The sequence below is a fragment of the Agelaius tricolor genome, unplaced genomic scaffold (assembly GCF_023055355.1).
Source record: "Agelaius tricolor isolate 1412-34295 unplaced genomic scaffold, bAgeTri1.0.p SCAF_2, whole genome shotgun sequence".
Classification (NCBI taxonomy): Eukaryota; Metazoa; Chordata; class Aves; order Passeriformes; family Icteridae; genus Agelaius; species Agelaius tricolor.
Genome location: NW_027269262.1, coordinates 37387296 through 37408481, shown reverse-complemented (window position 1 = coordinate 37408481; position 21186 = coordinate 37387296). Strand labels below are relative to the sequence as shown.

The 21186-nt window shown below is 42.3% G+C and overlaps 1 protein-coding gene across 1 annotated transcript in view; it reads left to right on the top strand.

Annotated features, from left to right (window-relative positions):
- Window positions 1-835: 835 nt before the first annotated feature.
- ZNF407 (zinc finger protein 407) overlaps window positions 836-21186 on the top strand; it is a 334816-nt gene continuing 314465 nt past the window's right edge. Inside the window, exon 1 of the mRNA XM_071456320.1 lies at window positions 836-960. The gene's annotated coding sequence lies outside the window, so the exon portion shown is untranslated. The remainder of the gene's footprint in view (window positions 961-21186) is intronic.

Here is a 21186-nt window from a genome sequence, read left to right as displayed (position 1 = left end):
AAATCAGAAGACACTGTGAAAAAACAACTGGATTTCACCACAGGCATCTGAAGACTCTTTACACGTTGCTTCTTTGCTTTGGTATTATACTTTATCATGTAACTTGGCTTAAAAGAGAGGGAAAGAACACTTAGGGTTTCATCATCACGGTTTCTTCACGAATTTATAAAATGCGAAATACTTTACAAACTGCCTCCCTCTTGCCTTTTTCAACTGTTTCTTCCTTGAACTGCACTCTCTGACAGGTATTTTAATATAGCTTGGACAGTCGACGCCTTTCGACTGATAACCCTAGTGAAGCCCAGTGAACGGCTGCGGGCTGTGCGTCAAGGACTTGTTTCCCCCTCCTCCTCCAGAACAGGTTTCCCAAGGACCAGATCCAAATCTCGCTGCGGTGCGATGCGGGTGAGAACGTGAAGCACAGCTTTGTCCACAGCCCTGTGCGGCCCAAGGTTACCCTCGCGGAACCCAGCGCGGGGGCTGCCCTAGGGCCAGAGGCTGCCTGCAGGCCGGGCTGCGCCACGCACCAAGGAACGGGCAGCTGCGGGGAGCCCCAAACCCGCGCCCGCAGGAGCCAGCGGGTCTGCTCTCGTCCGGCAGGCGCACGACGGGAAAACCCTCGGGGCTCCGTCCTTTCTTTGGGGACCGTCCCTTCCCGGGATGTGGGGGACAGCAGCGGCCGGGAGCCAGGGGCGCTGTCAGGGCAGGGCAAGATGGTGCCGGACCGTGCGTGCGTGCGTGCGCGCGCGGCCGTTGGGCGCGCGGCCCCACGCGCCCGCGGCTGCACGAGCGGCGCCGCCGCACCGGCTCCCCCGCCCCGCCGGCGCCGCCGCGTCACGTGAGCGCGCCTCGCCCCCGCCCCCCCCCCCCACGCCGGGCGTGACGCAGCGCGGCGGATCTACGGCGCGCCACTGGTGACACGGCTCAGCACAAGCGGAGGCGCTCGGCTCCCCCCGCGCGGTAAGCGCTGCCCGTCGCGGCGCGGCTGGCCCGTCCCGCCGCCCAGCGGCGCGGGGCGAGCCGCTGCCTCGGTCCTCGCGAGGGGGGCTCACGGGGTCGCCCCGTCGCCGTCTCCCCTCGGGCTTTTTGGGCCTCTGCGCTGCCGTCGTTTTTTTTTTTTTTTTTTTTTTGGGTGGGCGGGCGAGCGGGTTGTGGGTCGCCATCCGAGCCAATCCCGTGCTTGCTTCCTCCCAAGCTGTTCGCCGATTGGCCGGGGCGCTGAGGGCGGGAAGAGCGCCTCTGGCGCTCATTGGCTGCCGCAGCCGGCCCCGGGGCCCTGGGGGTCTTCCCTTCCGCTGTGCCGCAGGCGGGCGGCGGCGGGCAAAGGAGAGGGAGAGGGCACGGGCGAGGGCAGCGGGGACGGACGGAGAGAGAACCGGGCAGGGCGGGACCCGCTCGAGCCACCACCGCGCTGCGCGGTTCCGGCTGGCGCGTGCTCCGGGCTCCTCCCCTGTTCCCTGTGTCCCCCCCCCCGCCCAGCTCCCCGGGGCCGGTGCGCACGCGCGGGGCCCGGCCGGGCGCGGCTGCGGCCTGAGGAGACGGCGGGGCACGGCGGCGGCGGTGGGCGCCGGCCCCGTGGAGCCGCCGCCCCGCAGGGACGGCCCCGGGCGGCACCCCTGACCGGCCGAGCAGGGACTGATGGCGCGGTGCTGGCTGCGCAGGCGCGGCGGGGCGGGGTCGGTCCGGGGAGGGCGCTCGGCAGTGGCGGTGCTACCCTGAGTGGTTTCAGCCTCCCGAGCCCCCCGTTTTTTACTTCCCCCTCCTTTCCCGAAGGTTGCTGTAGAATGAGCGGGGATGAGCTTTGAGAAGTGCAGCGGTTGACGGTGTGGGATGGACACACGTGATTGCAGGAGCTCTGTACGTGGCTCTTGTAAGGGATAAAGGAAGCGTGGTTGCTACTTTCCCTTTATTCTGCATCAGTCAACAGGCAGAGCAGTCACAGAATTACAGAAGTAGGTTGGAAAGGACCTCTGATACAGCGAACACCGTTTTGTCAACAGATAGCATTGTGTGCCACATCCAGTCTTTCATTAAAACACCTTCAGGAACAGTGACTCCGTCACTTCCCTGGGCAGCCCATTCCAAGGTTTAATCACACTTTCAGTGAAAGATTTCTTCCTGATGCCCAGCCTAAACCTCCCCTGGTGCAGCTTAAGGCTTTTGTCCTCTCAAGCTGTTGCCTGGGAGAAGATGCTGACCCACACCTGGCCTCACCCTACTTTCAGGTGGTTGTAGAGAATGATAAGGTCTCCCTTGAGCCTGTTCTGGGCTAAACAATCCCAGCTCCCTCAGCTTCCTCACAGGACTACTGCCCTCCTCTGGAAGTCGGGCTCTTGAATCATGAGCACCTCCTGTGCTCTCAGTCTTCTGATTTTCGACGTGGCTTTGATCTAAGGAGTCAGACCCCTAGGGAACCTGTCAGATGGTGGCAGGGAAAGCAATAGAAATGTTAATACACTTCTGAGGGTGTGTCTGTCTTCAGAAAGAAAGATCATGAAACCAGAACTGCTGGGTGGCCTTTGAGGGATAGGTTATTATCTGTATGTCCTTTCTATAGAAGAAATTGTTTAGTGTGAGGGTGGAAAGGCACTAGCACAGGTTGCCCAGAGAGGCTGTGGGTGCCCCATCCCTGTAACTGTTCCAAGGCCAGGTTGGATGAGACTCTGAGCAACTGGTTCTTGCAGAAGGTGTTGGCACTAGGTGATCTTTGAAGTCCCTTCCAACCCAAGCCTTTCTATGAGTCTGTGTCCTGTCCTGTTTACTTTGAGCTGTTGTGAAAGGTTTCCTGTTGCTGCTTCAAATAACTTCAAATAACTCCATAACAAATAGTTGTGGCCTGTGGACCACAATGTTAATATTAAATGTAATGTTAGGTGGAGGAAGGAAAAACCATTTGTGATCTGAATGCAATAGCTTGTAGTGATCTTAAAATTTATAAAGGTTTTGTTTCTGTTTTCCTGTGCTCTCTTTGCTTCTTTGTGTAGTTGTACAGATGCAGACTTGCAGGACCTTGGCTTTGCTCATGCTCATCCATATGATACTAAGGATGGTGGTATCACCTAGGGAGTGGTAAATAATGGGAATCTCAAAGTGCAAGGGTAAGAGTGGCAGTGGTGGATTTTCTGGTGGTGAAAAACCCTTACAGACTAACATACAATTTAAACACTGGATGTAATTCCCTGCGATTCTCACCTTAATACCCCAAAGGTGTGGCATGTGAAGACTATAAATTTTCCTTTCCTCTATCAGAATATGAGTAACCAAGATGTTTGTATGAGGCTGGAGCTTTGGATGTTGGGATCTATATTTTTCCCAGGTCACACCTCTTCATGAAAGATGAAGACAATTACAGGCTTCAGTTGGGTCTCTCTTGCAATCTCCTACACTATTCACAGCAAGTTACATTCATCATGGAAGTAACATTGCAGTCATTCTGTCCTTATTTCATAAATTATCTCAGCATGGACATATAATCAGATTGTAGCTTTTATATATAAAATATGGAGCCTGGCAGTAATTGTATAATCCATACATTTTAGAAAAAGTTAAATGCACTGATGTGACAGGACGATGATGGACTGTGACTTTTTCAGTATGTTCAAACATGTCAGTTTTATTAGCATTTTGGGAAATATAATTCAAATGACTTGAGTTAAATTCTTTACTATCATTCTTCTGTAGGAAATACTGTATAGTAGCATCAAAGATTTCTAGTTTATTTGCATGAGAGTTTTCTTTGTTAGAAATGCTTTTAAAACTTAACCTGTGTTGTCTCTATAGAAAAACATTACTTGGAGATACAATGTGTGTGAAGAAGATGTCAGTCGCAGTATTCCATTAAACTCAACCTTTTGTAGCGAAGAACAGCATTTTCTTGTTAGTGTGCACAACATTAGAATGAGGTGGCTTTGCTTTGCCTATTTTTTTTTCCAATTTTTTGAATGTGTACAGTGTTGGGATTTTGTGCATGAGGTGGAATTTACAGACACACTGGCACATGAAATGTGGTTGAACTGGAATTGTTTGGTGGCTCTTATGTTTGAATTTCCTAACATGATTTAGAATTTAAATATTCTCTTCCTCAGGAAAACATAAAGGTTTCATTGGATGGATGATCCCACCAAGTCAAATAAAACCACTGGTTTCAGATACACTTGGTCTAGTCATTCATTGAAATTAATGCCTTGGTATTACAGTGCATGTTAAAGGTACTAAAAAGTTGACCTTTTAGATTGAAATCTGGAGTATAACTTACTCTTTTGAAAGCTTGGGGAGAAAGACAAGATGATGTGATTGAACAGATGTAGTGGCTGTGTTTCCTTCAGCTGTTCTCAGAACCAGACATGCAGTGGAGTGGTCTCTCTCCTGTGCTCTGTGTTGCGTGAAGAGTCAAATGGAAGTGGTGCTTTCACTTTGACATGCTGTCAGCAGCTGCCCAGCTCAGCATTCGTGGTTATTTTTCTACCCCAGGAAGGTCTTGCTTTGTGTTGGCCTTGCCACCTTGGGGTAGCACAGCCCCCCAGCGCTGCCCCCGCTGCCCGAGGTGCAGCCACATTCCTCTGCAGCCCAGGCATGGAGGCACTGCTTCTCCTGTGCACCAGGAGTGGAAGGAGCAGAAGCAGTGACAGCAGTTCTTGGTGGACACAAATACATGAAGGAAATGAGCACTGTGCCTCACCAGTGATCACAGAATCAACTAATGTTCTTTCTCAAAAGACCTTGGAGATCAAGTCCAATCTCTGACTCAACACCACCATGTCAGTTAGACCATGGCACTAAGTGCTGAGTTCAGTCTTTCCTTAAACACCTCCAGGGATAGTGACTCCATCACCTCCCTGGGCAGTCCATTCCAATGGCTAATCACCATGACACTAAGAGTGTCAAGAAACTCTTAAACTCCCCCTGGTGCAGCTTAAGACTTGTGTTCTCTTGTCCCGTTGCTGGTTGCCTGGGAGAAGAGGCTGACTTCTCTCAGGCAAGTACAGTGTTTAGTACTAGCAAGCATAGGGTTATCCATGGATGTCTTGGAGAGAATGTGTTAGGAGTAGGGTTGCATGGGATCTGGCAATGCAAACTACTTAAATCTTGCCTGGCCTGTGATGTCAAATTTCATGCAAAATCTCTCCAGTAACATTAGAATGGTTTTATATTTGGTCTGTTTGCTTTTGCAGTAGACATTCTTACATGGCTACACAAACCTGTATGAAAGTTTAAAGATGCCTATACATAGTTCTAAACTATAATTTTTTTTTTTTTGGTCATTATGGGCTGTGTTAACCTGTAAACTGAGATTGTTTGTTAGCATGTGTATATAAAACTAGTGAAGAAGCAAAAAATGTAAAAAGATGTTCCTGTAATTTCCAATTTCTCACCTGCAAAAGTTCCAAAGGTAACTTCTTGCTTTGCAGAAAGGAGTTGCATGTTTAAAACAGGAATCATACATGCTTTCCTGCTCTGCAGTTGTGAATGCCATTAGTCCTGTTTCTGCCATCTGCCAGAGAAGAGTCAGTAGTTACAGGACAGTCTGTAGCCTATTGTAGGTGTTTATGTTAAATGTATGTGAAAGCTTTCATATTTTACTTAATCTCAGTTCTTCAACATATGGAGATGAAAGAAAGTTGTGTCCCAAACTTATGTCAGCAATGTATAGATTTATAGCAGAAAGAAACCTAGCTATCTTTTCTCCTCAGTATGAAAAGGAAAATTGCAGTACTTACTACCCAATTCACACACATCCTTATGAAGAAAGAAATGACCTAAGTGCCTTTTAGAAACAGGCACTAATGGTGTTCCAAAAGTAGAATGCTTGTTTGCATGATTGTCACTGCTTTCCAGTCCTCTGTTAGCAGAACTGTTGATTGCTAATTTTTTTTTTTTTTGCTTTGTTTTGTTTTGTTTGCTTGTTCTACAACAGGCTCTTCTCTGTAGTGTGGCCTACTACTGAGCTACGGTCTGTGTGGGTTTTGTTTAAGTGGGCTGTGAGGCCATGAGTGTTTTAGGTTTTCTTGATCCTTAGTGGTGCAGGCATAAATTTTAATTCCCTCTGTCTTTCTGAGTCCAGACATACAAGTTGTTACGTGTGTGTGATGTATGCAATGGCCCAGGGGGAGGTGTACAGAGTGAGGATACACAGTATTTCAGTGTATAGATCTGAATGTATACATTTCTATAGGTTATATTTTGCTACAAGTACATATGTAAATGCTTTTGTAGCTGTTATTTCTTTCTCTCCCTGTAGTTATAAAGTTTATTGCTGTTCTTAGCCCCATCTTTGTAATTTCAAAAGTTCTTCTCAAAAATATAGGTAGCATGATATAAAAAATACATACAAATGTTAAAATCCACTGGAATTACAAGGGGTAACAAAGCTTACTGGAATACTAACACTAAGTCATCATTTCACTTGGAAATCATAGTTTCACATGATTTTGTTTTTTTTATGGAATCCATACAGTTACCTGGTATATAAGCTTTTCTGTAGGAAACATTCCAGCAAGAAGTTTGAGAACGTTCCAGAGAAGTTTGTGGAGGTCCTGACAGGAGTTCTGATTTAATCAAAGACAGATTGTTGTGTTGCCATTTGGATGGCCTCAAGAGCTCTGGTATGGCTTTATATATGTGAGCTCTCTCTTTAGTCAGGTTTTCAAGCTTGGGCTCACTCTGGAAGAGCTTGTGACCTTCACCTGTTTCCATTCAATGGCTTAGATTGGATTTATTTAAATGTTTGCTGTAGACATTTGCTGTGAAAATGAGACAGTCCATGCAGAGTTGGCTTTAGCACTCCTAATCAGGAGCAGACTTACTTTATCTGCCCTGGTGGTGTCTAGCATGTTGGCATCACCCACTTCTGTGCTGGAGGGAGAAGCAGGGACAGGGATGACCTTTCCATCTTGGTTCACATGTGGAACCATCAGACTTGCTGCTCCTGTAGTGCCTGGAGGGTTGGTGCCTCTGGAAAGCTCTGTGCTGGCTGTGTGTGCTGTAGCTGAATCTCACCCTGCTGTGTGCCCAGAGCTCACTGGGTGTGCCAGGTTTCCTGCTCAATGTTCTGCAGCCCTGCAGGACATCTGTGTGACTGACAAATGTCAGGTTTTCTGGTTTCCATGCTTCTGAGGAGCATGTCTTGATGTTCCTGGGATAGCCAGCATCTATGCACATCTTTCTGCACAAGAGCCATGGCATAGGAATATGGCACAGGAATATGGCACTTCTGCATTTTGCAGCACAATGTGGTCTTTTAACATGGAGAAAGAAATTCCAGTTGCATGCTTGTCTTCCACTGAATGTTTAGGTGACATTGAATATTTAAGTTGGGTTGTTCCAAGTCCTTGAGAAAAGGATAGCAAACTCCATACCTTCAGCTAAGGCAAAATGTTGCACTTTCCTGGTTCCTTGGTGTGTAACATGCTTTCTGCAGGGATGTATCGACATTGGATTTGGGACGCTGAATACACACTCAGGACAGCAGTGATTTGGGACAGCAGGATTTGGGACGCTGAATACACACACAGGACAGAGTGTTTTGTTTTTTTGTTTGATTTGTTACTTTTGTCTTCTTTTAACTTTCAGTGCCTGTAAAGGCATTGAAGTAAAGGCTGTTTCTTTCCATGCTCCCCATGTGAGGCAAACTGAGGTTTACCTTAATCTTTAAAGGGAAAATTATTCTTGGGTTATGTCATATAAATTGTTAATAGGATATACATTTCTGAAAAGTCAGAATGGATAAATTTAAAATCTAAAAGCACTGCAGCTTGTTTGTTTGCTTTGGCATCTCCAGAATAAAGTCCAATGAGTACCAAAAATTACTAGTTCAGCATGTGTATCCTTTACTGGGCAAAGCCTGCCTGTTAGAAGACAGAGCTAATTTTTTTTTTTTTTTTTTGGTTGGTTGGAGGCAATGGTAGCACAACATGTAAGTTCAAAGATACAGTACATAAAGATGTTTTCTGGATGTTGTCTTCAGAATCTGCCAACTTAGTTTCTGTTGTTCTGAGTTTTATTGGTACAACAATGGACTGATTTGAATTGCATTTGTTTTGTTTTCCCTGCCTGTTGTTCGCATTTTCATTTTAAATTATTTACAAGTCTGAAGCTTGAAGATGAGAGCCTAATGAATGCTTTTAAAAATAAAACCATCTTCTTTAAGCATGTTATGCTTCATGTTTTGAATTTATAACCCAAGCCTTAATGAATAGTTTCCTAGTTGCTCTCATCTTAGAATTTATGAGCTGTCCTATTTACAAGTCCTACCTATACAATGGAAAGATAATTCCTGTTTACCTTAAATAAACTGTTCTTGTTAACAAGCTTAAACTGCTAATTAGGAATAATATGGCAATGAATACTATGTCAAACCTTTTAGCAAGAATGTGAAGATGCAGTATTTAGTTGTTGAGCCTTTTCTGGTACATTCCACATAGGAATACAGAGTGTTGTGGGTTTTGCTGTTTCATATATGTATCAGATTAATAAAAAGTATTTTAGGGAGAAACTGTGGCATGTAGGTCCTCACAGAAGCAGATTGATTTCTGCCTTACATTTAGGATGATATGTTGGTGTCCACGTACTATGATACTGCTAAAAGCCTCTTTGTTGTAAGGCTTCAGATAGATGGCAGACATGTGAAAAACCCTTATGACTTCATGTTTATGTCCAGGTAGTATTTTTTAACAGATAAATTATTCTTCTGAAAAAACCAACAGGGATAGCAGTAGTTGCTTTGTTTTGAGTGTACATTAATGTAATTTAATCAGGAAGGAAAGAAAACCTGGGACTAGAATTTGATGTTATTTACCTGACTATAAATCAGAATATTTCCATTTAGTTTAACAGAATTTTTTCAATTTGTGTCAAAATGATCAAAATCAGAACCTGATACAACCTCTCCATTTCATAATTTTTGCATACAAAACCAAGGAAATAAAATTGGATTTTTAATTTTTTTTGTCCAAATCCTACCTCAAAAAACAGGTTGGTTCTTGAGCAAATGTTTTGCAATACAATGTTGTTACTTGTTGGTACTTGGAACTTGGCAGATACGTTATAAGAAAAAGAACTACCTTTTTTTTTTCTTTAGTTGTTTCTCATTAGACTTTGAGTGTTAAAAATGCAGACTTGTGAATGTGAATGCCATTCTAAATCTAGGTAGCTCAGAAATTCTTGACAAGTATTGCTTTGACTTCTTTGTGAGTGCCTCTGATATCTGCAGAGGGTTGTATATAGGCTTTGTTCCCTGTCTCCTTTCCTTTGTGTCCCCTGAGGAGTTTGCAACAGGGATGGCAACCTGAGGCGGGAAAGGGAGGAGGAGACTGAAGAGAAAGTTGACAAAGGTTTGGCGCTGACCTGCAGCTGCTCTGGAGCAGGCATCTTATGAGATACAAGGAGCTCCTTCTGTCAAACCCCAAAAAGCCTTCCTGGGCACAAGGTCATTGGCCACAGAAGGTGTTGTTTGGAGAGGACAAGTGAAATCCTGACCATGCATTTCGCTACCTCTGGTCAGGCTATTCAGGTTCCATTTCCAGGAGAATAATGTGCTGGTGGAGATTGACTTGCAGGAATGCTTTCTCTTCTTCTTCATTCACATCATCATGATTTCAGTAAAGTGTAACTTTGAGAAGGGGTGTTAAATAAACTTTTATTTCAGAGAATGCCTACCTTTGTATTTTGTATGCTAAGGGTATTTACCCTGTAAGGGGATGGGTTTCTGAGGAGGTGACTTACAGGCAGAGGCAATACAAGCTACGATAGAGGGAGAAATAAGTGAGCTTTCAGGCACACAAGCTTGTCTTTGTATGTGCTGCTGGTACCAAGATAATGAAAATATATTTGAAATGAAAACAAAGTTAATCTCTGAAGTTTATACTTAAATATTGCATGGAAGTGCAGGAATATAAGGAGTATGTCTTTTTATGGGCTCAAATAATATTTTATTTATACATTTGTTATAAGTACTCAAAGGTCTTTAGTCTTGCCGTTAGAGAGTTTTGGGTGGCAATATAAGTGACAGTGCTTCAGTTGATGTCACTGTGGCCATGATTTCTTTTTTACTTTATTTTTCAATTATTTTTCATTCTTGTAAATTATGTTTCTAAGCTCTGTGGGATCTGTTTTGGGAGAAAAGAAATACTTCACATAATATTTAAATTTTGTTGGAATAAACCACCTAGAAAGCACAGGAAAAAAAGAAAAGGTATATTCCCTAAAACAAAATCACAGTAGGAGTTTTGCATTATAAAAGATGATGTTCATAGTGCTGGATTTGTTTAAACCGTCAGAATTGCAAAGCATAAATAATTACATAATTTCACACTTTCCAGTGAAGTCAGACCCTGATTAAGAAGTTGACAGCCTGAAAGAGTCTGCTCTTTGACAGTGATGTCTGTATTCCCTCAATTTGTAGCAACTGCATCTAGGAAAACAAACTGAGCTTTATTCCCTTTACTTTGAATGAGAACCCTTATTGACAAAGGGAGAATATTCTTTTTATTAAAAGTTTTCATACTTTAAATGCACAGATATTTCAGCTTTTCTGCTTTCAGCTAGCCTATATTTTGCTGATACCAGGTCTTCTTGCTGTCTTGGTTCTCACTGTCTTTCAGTATGTTTGATATTCATATTTCTTTTTTATTCCTTCTTCCTTGCTGTGCTTTTTTTCTTCCTTTTCTTAAACAAATAGACAATATGGTAATATGAACTCTAATAGGAAAAAGGCATTGTTTAACTCAGTTGGGGTACTACTAATCCAGTCACCAAATGTAACCATAACACAGCATGCATTTTAATTATTAAATATAATGGAAACTTTGCATTTTAAATCTAGAGCTATAAACCACTTGTTTGAAAATGCAAAGTTCAGCGCTATGATTTTAGTTTGTAGTGAATTACAGGGCAGTATTCTTTGATCAGTTATTACAAGTTGAAGATTAGTAGCATTCAGTGCTTGTGTTAATTTTGAGAGTACATATAGGAGTCACTGCAGGTCAAACTGAAGCTCAGTCATGTATATTTTTAGTGATTTAGTGAGCTGACTGGATCAAACAGTGTTAAAATGTGTGGCTAATACAGTCATGCCAGTCATTCCATATAGGGGTAATTTAAAGGAACATTTTGAGGACAGTATTCCTCCAAATTTTAGTACTTTGTAAAATATGCTTTAATTTTAAAAACCATTTTGTTGTGGTTTTGCTTCTAGAAATGTTTGTATGAATAGTTCTTGAAAGCACTCCCAATGATTTTTTGATGACCTTCCAATGAATAAGAGCAGCCAGGTAGAACAATTAATAAATGTTTTCTTGTGTTTGTTCAATATATATTTTTTGTAATGAATATATTTTGATCATAAATTCTAATAAATACAGTGAATTTGAATGAAGTAATCTCATAGTCTGTGCATTTTTTTGACATGAAGTATAAAACTGTTCCTAGAGTGAATGTGGATTTTAGTGACTCTTCATAAAAGATTCCTAATCCCTGCATGAGACATGCAGGCCTGAACAGGCTCTGTTTTTGGGACTGGTGGACACCAAGTTATGGAGCAGCTGCAGTAGGTTTGGAGGAGTAGGAGGCTTTGCTTGGGTGCTCAAACTGCAGGTGTGCCCCAGGCACAAGAATGAGGCTTCTCAGGTTTGTGAGCAGTAAATGATGTGGTAGCAGCTCTGCAGAGTCAGTGTCTTTTCTCCAGGTTGCCATAATTAGCAACTCTCATTTTCTGGGCTTAGGACTTGTGCTCGTTGTTTTTCTCCAGCTTAGGGGCTGTCTCATGCTGGTTGTGAAGCTAACATACCAGATAGATACAGATATGAGTGATTTTGGAATGTTGAATTTTGGGAATCGAGTGCAGATTTTGTGCCACGAGACCATCCGATCCCTTAGTGGATCCTTGCTTTGGTTCAGCCATTCCTTTCCCTTTTTTCCTGTTGATGATCTGGCATAAATTCCATGCATTGGTAACTGATACTGCATTTGCAGACTTTGCTGCTTTAAGTTTTAAGGATATGTTTGCCTTAGAGCATCAATCTTCTCATCCTTTCTCTTGTTCCTCATTGTTTGTCTCTATTGCAAATCAAGCTATATCAAAATAATGAATGATATAAATGTCCAATAGATCCCTAAAATTCATACTTTGTAGTTCTTTTTGCTCATTTGCCTTTTTTGAGTGTGTGGCAGGAGGGTGTGTAGGTAATATCTTTCTACTGTATTTGGCTTTTTATGCATATTTTGTAAATATCCTCTGCTGTCTGTGTATGCCAGATTAATCTAGTCCGCTAAAAGGTCTTCCTTGTGAAGGTTTTTTGAAAATCTACCTTCAAGCCTGAATCACTGTAGAGACCCAATGAATTTATAGACATTGCTTATTTGTATTGTTGTGGGAATTGGTTGCAATACATATACATAGTCCTCATGGGCTTGTAGTTAAAGAATTGCCAAGAGAGAGACTTTTCTGATGAATAAACTTAGCTGAAGACTAAATAAAGGCTATGTTTGAGCACATGGCCCTGGTGGTTTCCTCTAAGCAAGAGTGCAACATCACCTGGGGCACATGGGAACATCTCTGGACTTCAGGTCTTTGCCAGCTTCCCTGGTGCTCCTGAGACAGTGTCTGCAGGCATCTACCTGGTGTAGCTTGGTTGTTGCTCCTGCCAGCTCATCCAACTCACCACCTGCACTATAAGAACCAATGCAGGGTTTTAATCCTTTGCTGCTTCTTCCTATTCCTTTCAGACTGTAAAATGGGGACTCTGGGAATAAAGGTAAATGTTGCTGTTGTGCTCCAGGAAAAAGCTGAAAGTAAGATATTGCTAGCAGGAAATAGGGTAGGTTGTAGCTTGCACCTTAAGGTCATAGATTGCTTGTCTCTTGTTGCTTAATTTCATGCTTCATTTTGGAATCTGCCATCTTATGTATGAATTATTTTCCATGCTGTCTTAAATAAGACACTTTTAATCCTTGTGATGGTTTTATCTGCCTTTATTTTTCTGTTCAGTTTTCATTGCACTGTATGTTGTCCAATTGCCAGTTCTTGAATTCTCAAGTCTTATATCTTTTAATTGTGAGAACCCTTTTTTTACTGGCTGTTTTGTCTCTTTGTCATTTTTAAGATGTGCTAATGTGCTTTGTCTTGTCTCTTCTCTGACACAGGTGATTTTATTGCTGTTTGCTATTCTCACTTATTTTCCATTTGTCCGATTCCCAGTTGTACAGCTGACTTCAGGAGGCAGCAGTAGGCTAAGATAGCCAGACCTGGCAGGTCAGCAGCAGCTGGAGGCCAATACCTGGCTCCCATCTGCCCAGGGGCTCTGGTGCAGCCAGCTGACCATCTCCCAATGGTTCTTCAGGGGATGGGGTGGGAGGATGGGTCTGAATTAACAGATGGCTCCTACCAGCTGATTGAACTGGCCAAGAGTTAAAATTCTTAGTCTAATTGCTTTCCCCTTCTCTTCTCTCACATTCTTTCTTGCCTTCCTTCTGAAACAGGTTTTTTTTTTAATTTGTAAAAGGAAAAGTATACCAACTTTTACATATGAAGTGGATTTTTACAGCTGAGGTATAAATTCCAAAAACTAGGTGGTTTATAATGGAAACACTTAGGAGGGAGAGGGGAGGGCACATTATATAATACATATGTAACCTTTTTTCCCCTCTCTTTAGTGAATAGACCGTTTAAACTAAATTAAGTAAAGGATATAAATTCTGTTGTTTCAGTTTTTAATATTTCATGGCTGATTTTATAGATAAAAGTTACATTTAATAATAAATATGAAGAAGAATTTATACAGCCTGTTCTAGTTTGATATGGAACAGCAAATCCCATTTCTCTGTAGCTGTAAAGAAAATTCATTATAATGTCTTTGATTGTAAGAGATGTCTTCATTGTGATTAGTTACACTGATAATAAAACAATCTTTTTACAAATGGCACAAGATACATGAGATCTCATGTGTCTGCCTTTTAATAGCATTGAATGTGTGCATTTGCTACCTTTATTCTGTAGTCCTTTAATTTATAACTGGGCACTTTTAAATTCTACAAGTTATTAAAAATAATCTAATATAATTTAATTTTTCTTTTGAAGCATTCTGGAAAGCGAGTTATTAATGCAACTAAGCATTGTTAATTGTTGAGTTTTCAAAAAATAAACTAACTTAAAAAGAAGTGGGTTTATGTAATTTTATTTAATTCTGAATAACAAGTTTTGTAGATAAAATTGTGAAATCTGGATATATGGCATTACTTTACAAATTCTTTTTAAGCACTTAAAGAAATATCTTGATTTTCAAATGCCCTGTTCCCAGTGAATTCAGTTGAATTTAGATGTGAATAGGTATTCAAGTAATTTAAAACACAGATAGTGGCATGAGGAGGCCTGGTAAAAATTTGTCTTGATGGCAGGGCCCAAAGAGTGATGGTGAATGGAGTTACATCCAGCTGATGGCTGGTCACAAGTGGTGTTCTCCAGGGCTCAGTACTGGGGCTGGTTCTGTTTAATATCTTTATCAATGATCTGAACAAGAGGATTGAGTGCACTCTCAGTCATTCTGCAGACAACACTGAGCTAGCCAGGAGTGTTGATCTGCTGGAGGGCAGGAAGGCTCTTCAGAGGGATCTGGACAGGCTGGATCAATGGGTTGGGGCCATTTTGTGAGGTTCAACAAGGCCAAGTGTCGGATCCTGCTCTTGGGTCATGAAAAACCCCAGGCAGCACTACAGGCTGGGGGCAGAGTGGCTGGAAAGCTGCTGGTGGAAAAGGACCTGGGAGTGCTGAGTGACAGTGGCTGAACGAGAGCCAGAGTGGGCCCAGGTGGCCAAGGAGGCCAATGGGTTCCTGGCCTGTGTGGGGAATAGTGTGGCCAGCAGGAGCAGGGCAGTGGCTGCCTGTCCCCCTGTACTCAGTACTGGTGAGGCCGCACCTCAAATCCTGTGTTCAGGTTTGGTCCATTTACATCAACAAAGACATTGAGGTGCTGGAGTGTGTCCAGAGAAGGGCAGTGGAGCTGGTGAAGGGTCTGGAGCACAACTCTTATGAGGAGCTGGGATTGTGTAGCCTGAGAAAAGGAGACTCAGGGGAGACCTTAACACTCTATAAGTACCTGAGAGGAGGTGGGGCCAGGTGGGGGTTGGTCTCTTCTCCCAGGTAACAAGTGACAGGACCAAGTGGAAATAGCCACAAGTTGCACTGGGGGAGGTTTAGATTGGATTTACAAAAAATTCCTTTACTGAAAGGGTTCTCAAGCCCTGAAAAAGGCTCCTCATGGAAAGGGTGGAGCTTAGCATCCCTAGAGGTATTGAAAAGATGTGTGGATGTGGGACTTGACATGGTTTAGTGGTGAACTTGGCAGTGCTGTGTTAACAGTTTGACTTGATGAACATGGTCTTTCCCAACCTAAACAATTCTATGATTTGGGGAGAGAGAAAATTTTGTGAGAGATTCATTGAAAGGGGTATTAATTTTTTTCCATTGTACATGCACCTAAGAATACTTAGATGTCCTTAACACAGTAGTATAGAATGAGATTGATGAGAAGAGTGTAATGGTTGTAATAAGATCCTTTGGATATTTACATTGCTATGATTTGTGCTGTTACAGGAGTTCAACCAGTGAAATCTTCTGTATTGTTTAGTATATGGAAATAATATCAGATATTAAATCCTGGGAAAGTGGTGCATTTGCTCCAAAATTTTAAATTGTAAAATGGAATTGTATTTTAAATTGTAAAATGGAATTGCAGGGTCGCTGTTAGAAGTGAATTCCTTTCCTGTTTCATGTCAAAAGAATTTGGTGCTTTAGGATGAGGAAGGCTATTTAGCTGACAAAACAGAAGTTGCATTTGATTATCAAATACTCATGGAATTTACTAGAAAGTGATAGTCTGTATGATAGCTCTTGGGGAAAAATAGGATGGGATGCTCAAGTCTTCTAGAAAATTCATGGAACAGCACACTTAATGTTAGGTTTCACTGTAAAAGACGTAAACCAACATTTTTGCTCTGTTAACAGTAAGGTTTAATTTGACACTGTTGTCTTTTTTCCATTGATGATAACAGCTAGGAAAAGAGTTAACTTGTCAAAGTTTTTCCCAGGGTGAACACTAAAAAATGACTGTTGATGACTGAAACAGGTGACTAAATATTCTTTTTACCCTCTGAGAGATAAACAGGCTGTACCAGGACCCTTTACTGTAGGAAGCAGCCCATTGGACCTGCAGTCAGAGGGACTGACTCTGGGCTGGGCTGCTCCGTCAACTGAGAGCTGCCAAAACCCTGTCCTTCTCTGGGGGACACATGTGGCATTGAGTCTTGGCTGTGCTTTGCTGTGGTAAGTCATCATGTGGGTCACCCATCCTGTGGTCCCTCAGATCCTGTGGGTGTTTGAGCTGAGCAGCAGCCTGCTTAGTGATATGTCAATTTTTTCCTGCCAGGAAAATGTTGGAGCAGGTGCAATTTATTACTGTAGCTTGGTCTCTTGGTACTTGCCCGTGGTTGCTACTGTGTATGTTTTCTGTGTTCATTAAAACCTATTGATCTTGGGAAAGTTTGTGAGATTGATTTCAACTTGGTGTTTTTCAGGGAATTAGTAGCATTTTTAGTAATATCACTCTCCTAAAGCATCCCTGAGAGAAAGAGTGATGATGTATTGAAGAAAGAGTCTCTGCAACCAAGTTGCAGTTCTGCCCCAACTCTCAAGGTCCCCTTGCCCAGCCAAGCACTGCAAGGTCCTTCTGTGACCTCCTGTGATGCCCAGGAACTGTGTCTGGGCAGGGTCCAGCAGCATCTGCACTCCCTGCTCAGGAGGGCCATGGGGAGCAGAAGGCCATGCCTGAGGCCACCAGGTTGACCAGACACATCTTCCTAGTCTGTGGAAGAGGAGGGCTGTGGTGCCACCCTGATCACGCCAGATGATAGTGGGGTTAGCACTGTGTGGCTGCTGGGCTCTGGTGAGAGGGAGAGACTGCACACCTTGGGCTCCATTGCTGATATCTCCCATATTTGATATTGTGGTGCTAGCTGGAGATGGGAGTTTGATTTGATAAACCAACAACAGAAGGAAATGTGTTGCAGTCTTGGGTAGCTGTTAAACAGTGTGCTTAAAAATAGGAAAGGGGTTTTGTACTCTTAAGATACCCAGTTAGCAAGGTGCAGCTCTTAGAGCAGAATGAAGCTTCATAATTTTTGTAGGTATTAGGGAGGTAGTCCCCAGTGCAACTGTTCCCTGTTGCTATACCCCATTGCACCACTCCTGCAGGAGAGATGAAAATGTTGTCAGGTGGTTCCTTGTTTGGAAATGTAGTTGAACACGTGTGCCTCACACAGATTGTGCTATCACTGTGCACAGTGATGCTTAGGTGCATTGCTGGTTCTGGAAGAGAGCTGAGTTTCAGGGACTAATTTAGGCAAGCACCAAATTTGTTGTATTGAAACAAATAGACATGGAGGGAAATGGATACTGTTAACAAGCAGCAGCTTTGATATCTTCATGGTACTTGTTACCAAACTATCAGTAAGTGTGAATGCTTTGGACTAGTAAATGGGGGTTTTATTTTGTCAGTGATGGTGGTATCAACAGGAGGCTGTTCCTTGTCATCAGTCCCTTCCCTCCTTCAGTTCTATCTGCCTAGGACCCATTCTGGGAAGATGTGGTTTCATCATAGGGGCTGCAATAGCAGGTGGAAGCTGCTCTGGCACCCTCTGGCCTCTTTCTCTGGGATAGCCATGCCTTCTCCCTCATTCACCTTCACTCTCCACCTGCTGACCAAGAGTGTGTTTTGCTGGGGAAAAGTGGGAGAACCGGCTTGGCCTTCATCCTCTTTTTGGTCCTCAGCTGAAGTGCAGGAGGCTTTTGTAGCCATATGGCTTAGTTCTTCTAGTGAAGGTCTTGAGGATGGGGAAAGGAAAAGGCTTCATGCTACGCCATAGTAGTATCCCTTGACTGCTATCACAGGCACCACAGAAGTCATGAATAGTTTTTCTATCATCCCATATTGCCAGTGCCTGGACTCACATGGCCGTGGTCACACTGGTACGCCTCCCATTGCTGTCTTATATTGGTTTCTGTCTCTTGACACAGACAGATGTGTCACAGATGGAAATTAGAATAAAGGTCAGTTGGAACCCCTGAACTGTTCTGAGTACAGAACTATGTAGCATTAAAGGTTCTGCAGTGACTATTGCTGAAGCATGGGTTTGTTCAGCTGAACGCAGGTAAAGGTACTTCTGGAGAAAGCCAGGCTTTGCACAGCTGTGCATGGTTTAAGTCACAGTCATGATCATCTAAGTTATTGGGGGAAAAATCCCTCTCTGTGTTGCAGAGGACATGGCAGCACTGTTGTGATTGTTTGCATGTTTTATATGAAAGCATTAAGGAGAAAAGGTGTGATTTGCCATGCAGCTCTTCCTCTGCATGTTAAGGGTTTACCCTCTCCATAGCTGAGGTCTGTGTACAGCTATCACCTTTTTATACTGATTCCTAATGATGGATATTAATTTTTTTTTGGTAGAAGTCCAATATAAATAAATAAATATAAAGAAGGAGAGGCTGATTTGTTTGCTTTCCTAAAGTGTGCTGGAGAACAGCCTGTGCTGGAGGCACTTGGGACATCATCTATTACACAGAGCCCTTCTGAGTGCACCTTGGTGTGAGGCAGCCCCCTGCTTCCACTGTGCTTCTCCCCAACACCCTGTGTTTTATGTGAACAACCCAGATGGAAAATCAAAACTGAAAAAAAGTCCCTTTTGTATGTGTTGTAGGACTGAGCTGAAATAGTTCCAGTGTACTCACTTCTATTTCATTGAAGAGAAAAAGAGGATTTGTTTCTACTAGTTAAATTTTTGAGTATCTGTCTATCATAATACAGTAATTTGATATAGACATATAAATATGTACATTCTAAAAATATTCTTGTTGAATAATATCAGCTGTCGTTTCTTTAGATATGCCTACCAATAGAACATGTAAGACTTTTCTGTTTGATCTGCTTTTCTCAGATGGAATGCTATTACTTCCTTGTATGTAGTGGCCACCAGGGGTCATCAGAATGCTTTTATTTTTATTAACATTCCCTTTTCTTTGGAAGCATATGTACACTTTGTGTTTTCTGGAAACTTTGTTAACCTATCACACAAAAGATCCAAAGTCTTTATGTTACCTGTTTAGCCAAAAATTCGTGCAGCTCTTTTCAGCTGAGCTTCTTGAAGAGGCAGCAGATAAGGAGAACAGGGTGCACAAGAGTGAGAAGCATGGCCATAAATACACTGTTTACTGCATGTATTCTTCTCTTGATAATTTAACTGGTGATAAATACAGTAGCAGTAGACGACAAATGTGTCCCAGGCTGTGATGGTAGAGGCCTCTTGTTGCTTTCTGTATGAAATGGTAGTTTTAAGCAAGAGGCTGACAAAGCCATCCTTTTTTGTGTTTTGGATTTAATTTTGAGCAAAGGTTGATGGAAATTTAGTAAGTCTTCACAAATATTAAACACCAGAGTAGTCTTCTAGGGAATTCATATTCCTTATGTTTTTAAAGGAGAAAATAGGGCTTCTTAGGACCAGGTTTCTAGGGTAAAATTTACAAGAGCCAATTTACAAGTAGAAGCCTTTAAAACTTGCTTTTATCTTTGGCTGCCAAAGTTCAGGAAAAATTTCAGACTTCCCACATTTTTGTCAGGTGTCTGTGATAGTGCCTGTGTACTTCTCTGGTGAATGCCAGTGTGGTCCACTGTACTTAAGAGGATACTACAGCCAAAAGTACAAAGGGATTCAAATTGCATTTTACTTTTTGCTTCTCTCTACTTTTAATTGGTGTACTTGGTGAGAATTGTATCTTGCACAAAAGCATGTAATTTAGAGAATTCCCACAAACCATGGAACTTACTAGTGTATGTGGAAAATGGTATTTCTTTCCTAGAAATTTCTTTCCTGGATCTGATAAACTCTCTAAAATGAAGTGTTTTGCGAATACTTAAAAAGTGTGTTTCATCCATAAATATCACAGTGCTATATGAATGCAGTCTTTCTTGGATCCTCTGAAGTTTCTATTGAATGTTTTTATTGCTATTGTTACATGTATGCATTGCTCTGCAAACAGAATTCTTTGATTTTAAAATACAAAATAGACCTTCTTAAATTTTCAAAAACTGAAAATCTGGAGGTTATATAACAATTTTTAGGAGATACTAGTGCATTTCCTCTTATTCTCTGTCTTGCGCGTGCATTCCTATTGATTCTGACTGCACTTAAAATGAAAAGTGTATATCTGTGTGTGTCTTTTTTGACTTCCTCTTCAAAGCTGATCTAAGTAGTGGTCCCTGCTGCATTTAGCAGCATTTGGCTGTTTTTGAAATGAGTGGATGATGAACTAGGGAGCCTTTGTGTTGCTAGTTTCTGCCCACCTGGAAGAACTCGGAGTGGTTTGGAAGCAGAAGCAAGTGGGATGTGGGTCATATTGCAGGTGCATTTCCTGTGATGCCATTACAATTTTTTCTGGTGGCTGTGAGAAAATGAAATTAATGGGTGCAGCTAACTCCCCATTTTCAGTGGTATGCAGGGGATGACTATCAGGGGGCTTTTCATTTTGTCACTTGAACTATTCTGGATAGATTTGTGTGGAAATTTCAAAATCTTTAATCTTGGAAGTCTGCAGCTTATTTGGAAGTCTCCTGTGGAGATTTTGATGTCCTGGGAAAGTGCTGGCTTTGTGTGAAGAACAGGCTCATGATGCAATGCTCGAAGTCCAGCATTTTTAAGCTGTAAGGGAAAACAAATGTTTGTAATCATAAAATTTTCCTCAAAAGGAAGGTGATCTTTGTTCCATTTCAATTGACAACCGTATTGTCTCCTGTATTCCATTATTGAGGAGACTGTTAGCTTGGATTAGTCTTTCTGAAGGAAGCGAGGTAACTTTGTAAGGCCATAAGACAGGTATATGATTTGATTTAGGAAGGATGTTGTGCCCCTGAGAAGATGCTTGTTTGACACAAAGGTCATATGTTGAGATGAGTTGTTAACATGCAGTTTTGTGCAGGCTATTTAAGGAGCTCATTAAAATGATTTTGCTTCATTGCATCCATGATTTCATTGAAAGTATTAATTGTCTGAAAAGGGGAATTTTTACTGGAAAAAAATGAAACTCTGTTTTTCATATGTCACATCCTTTACAAATGCTGCAGATTGGACATTGAATACTTGGAGACAATA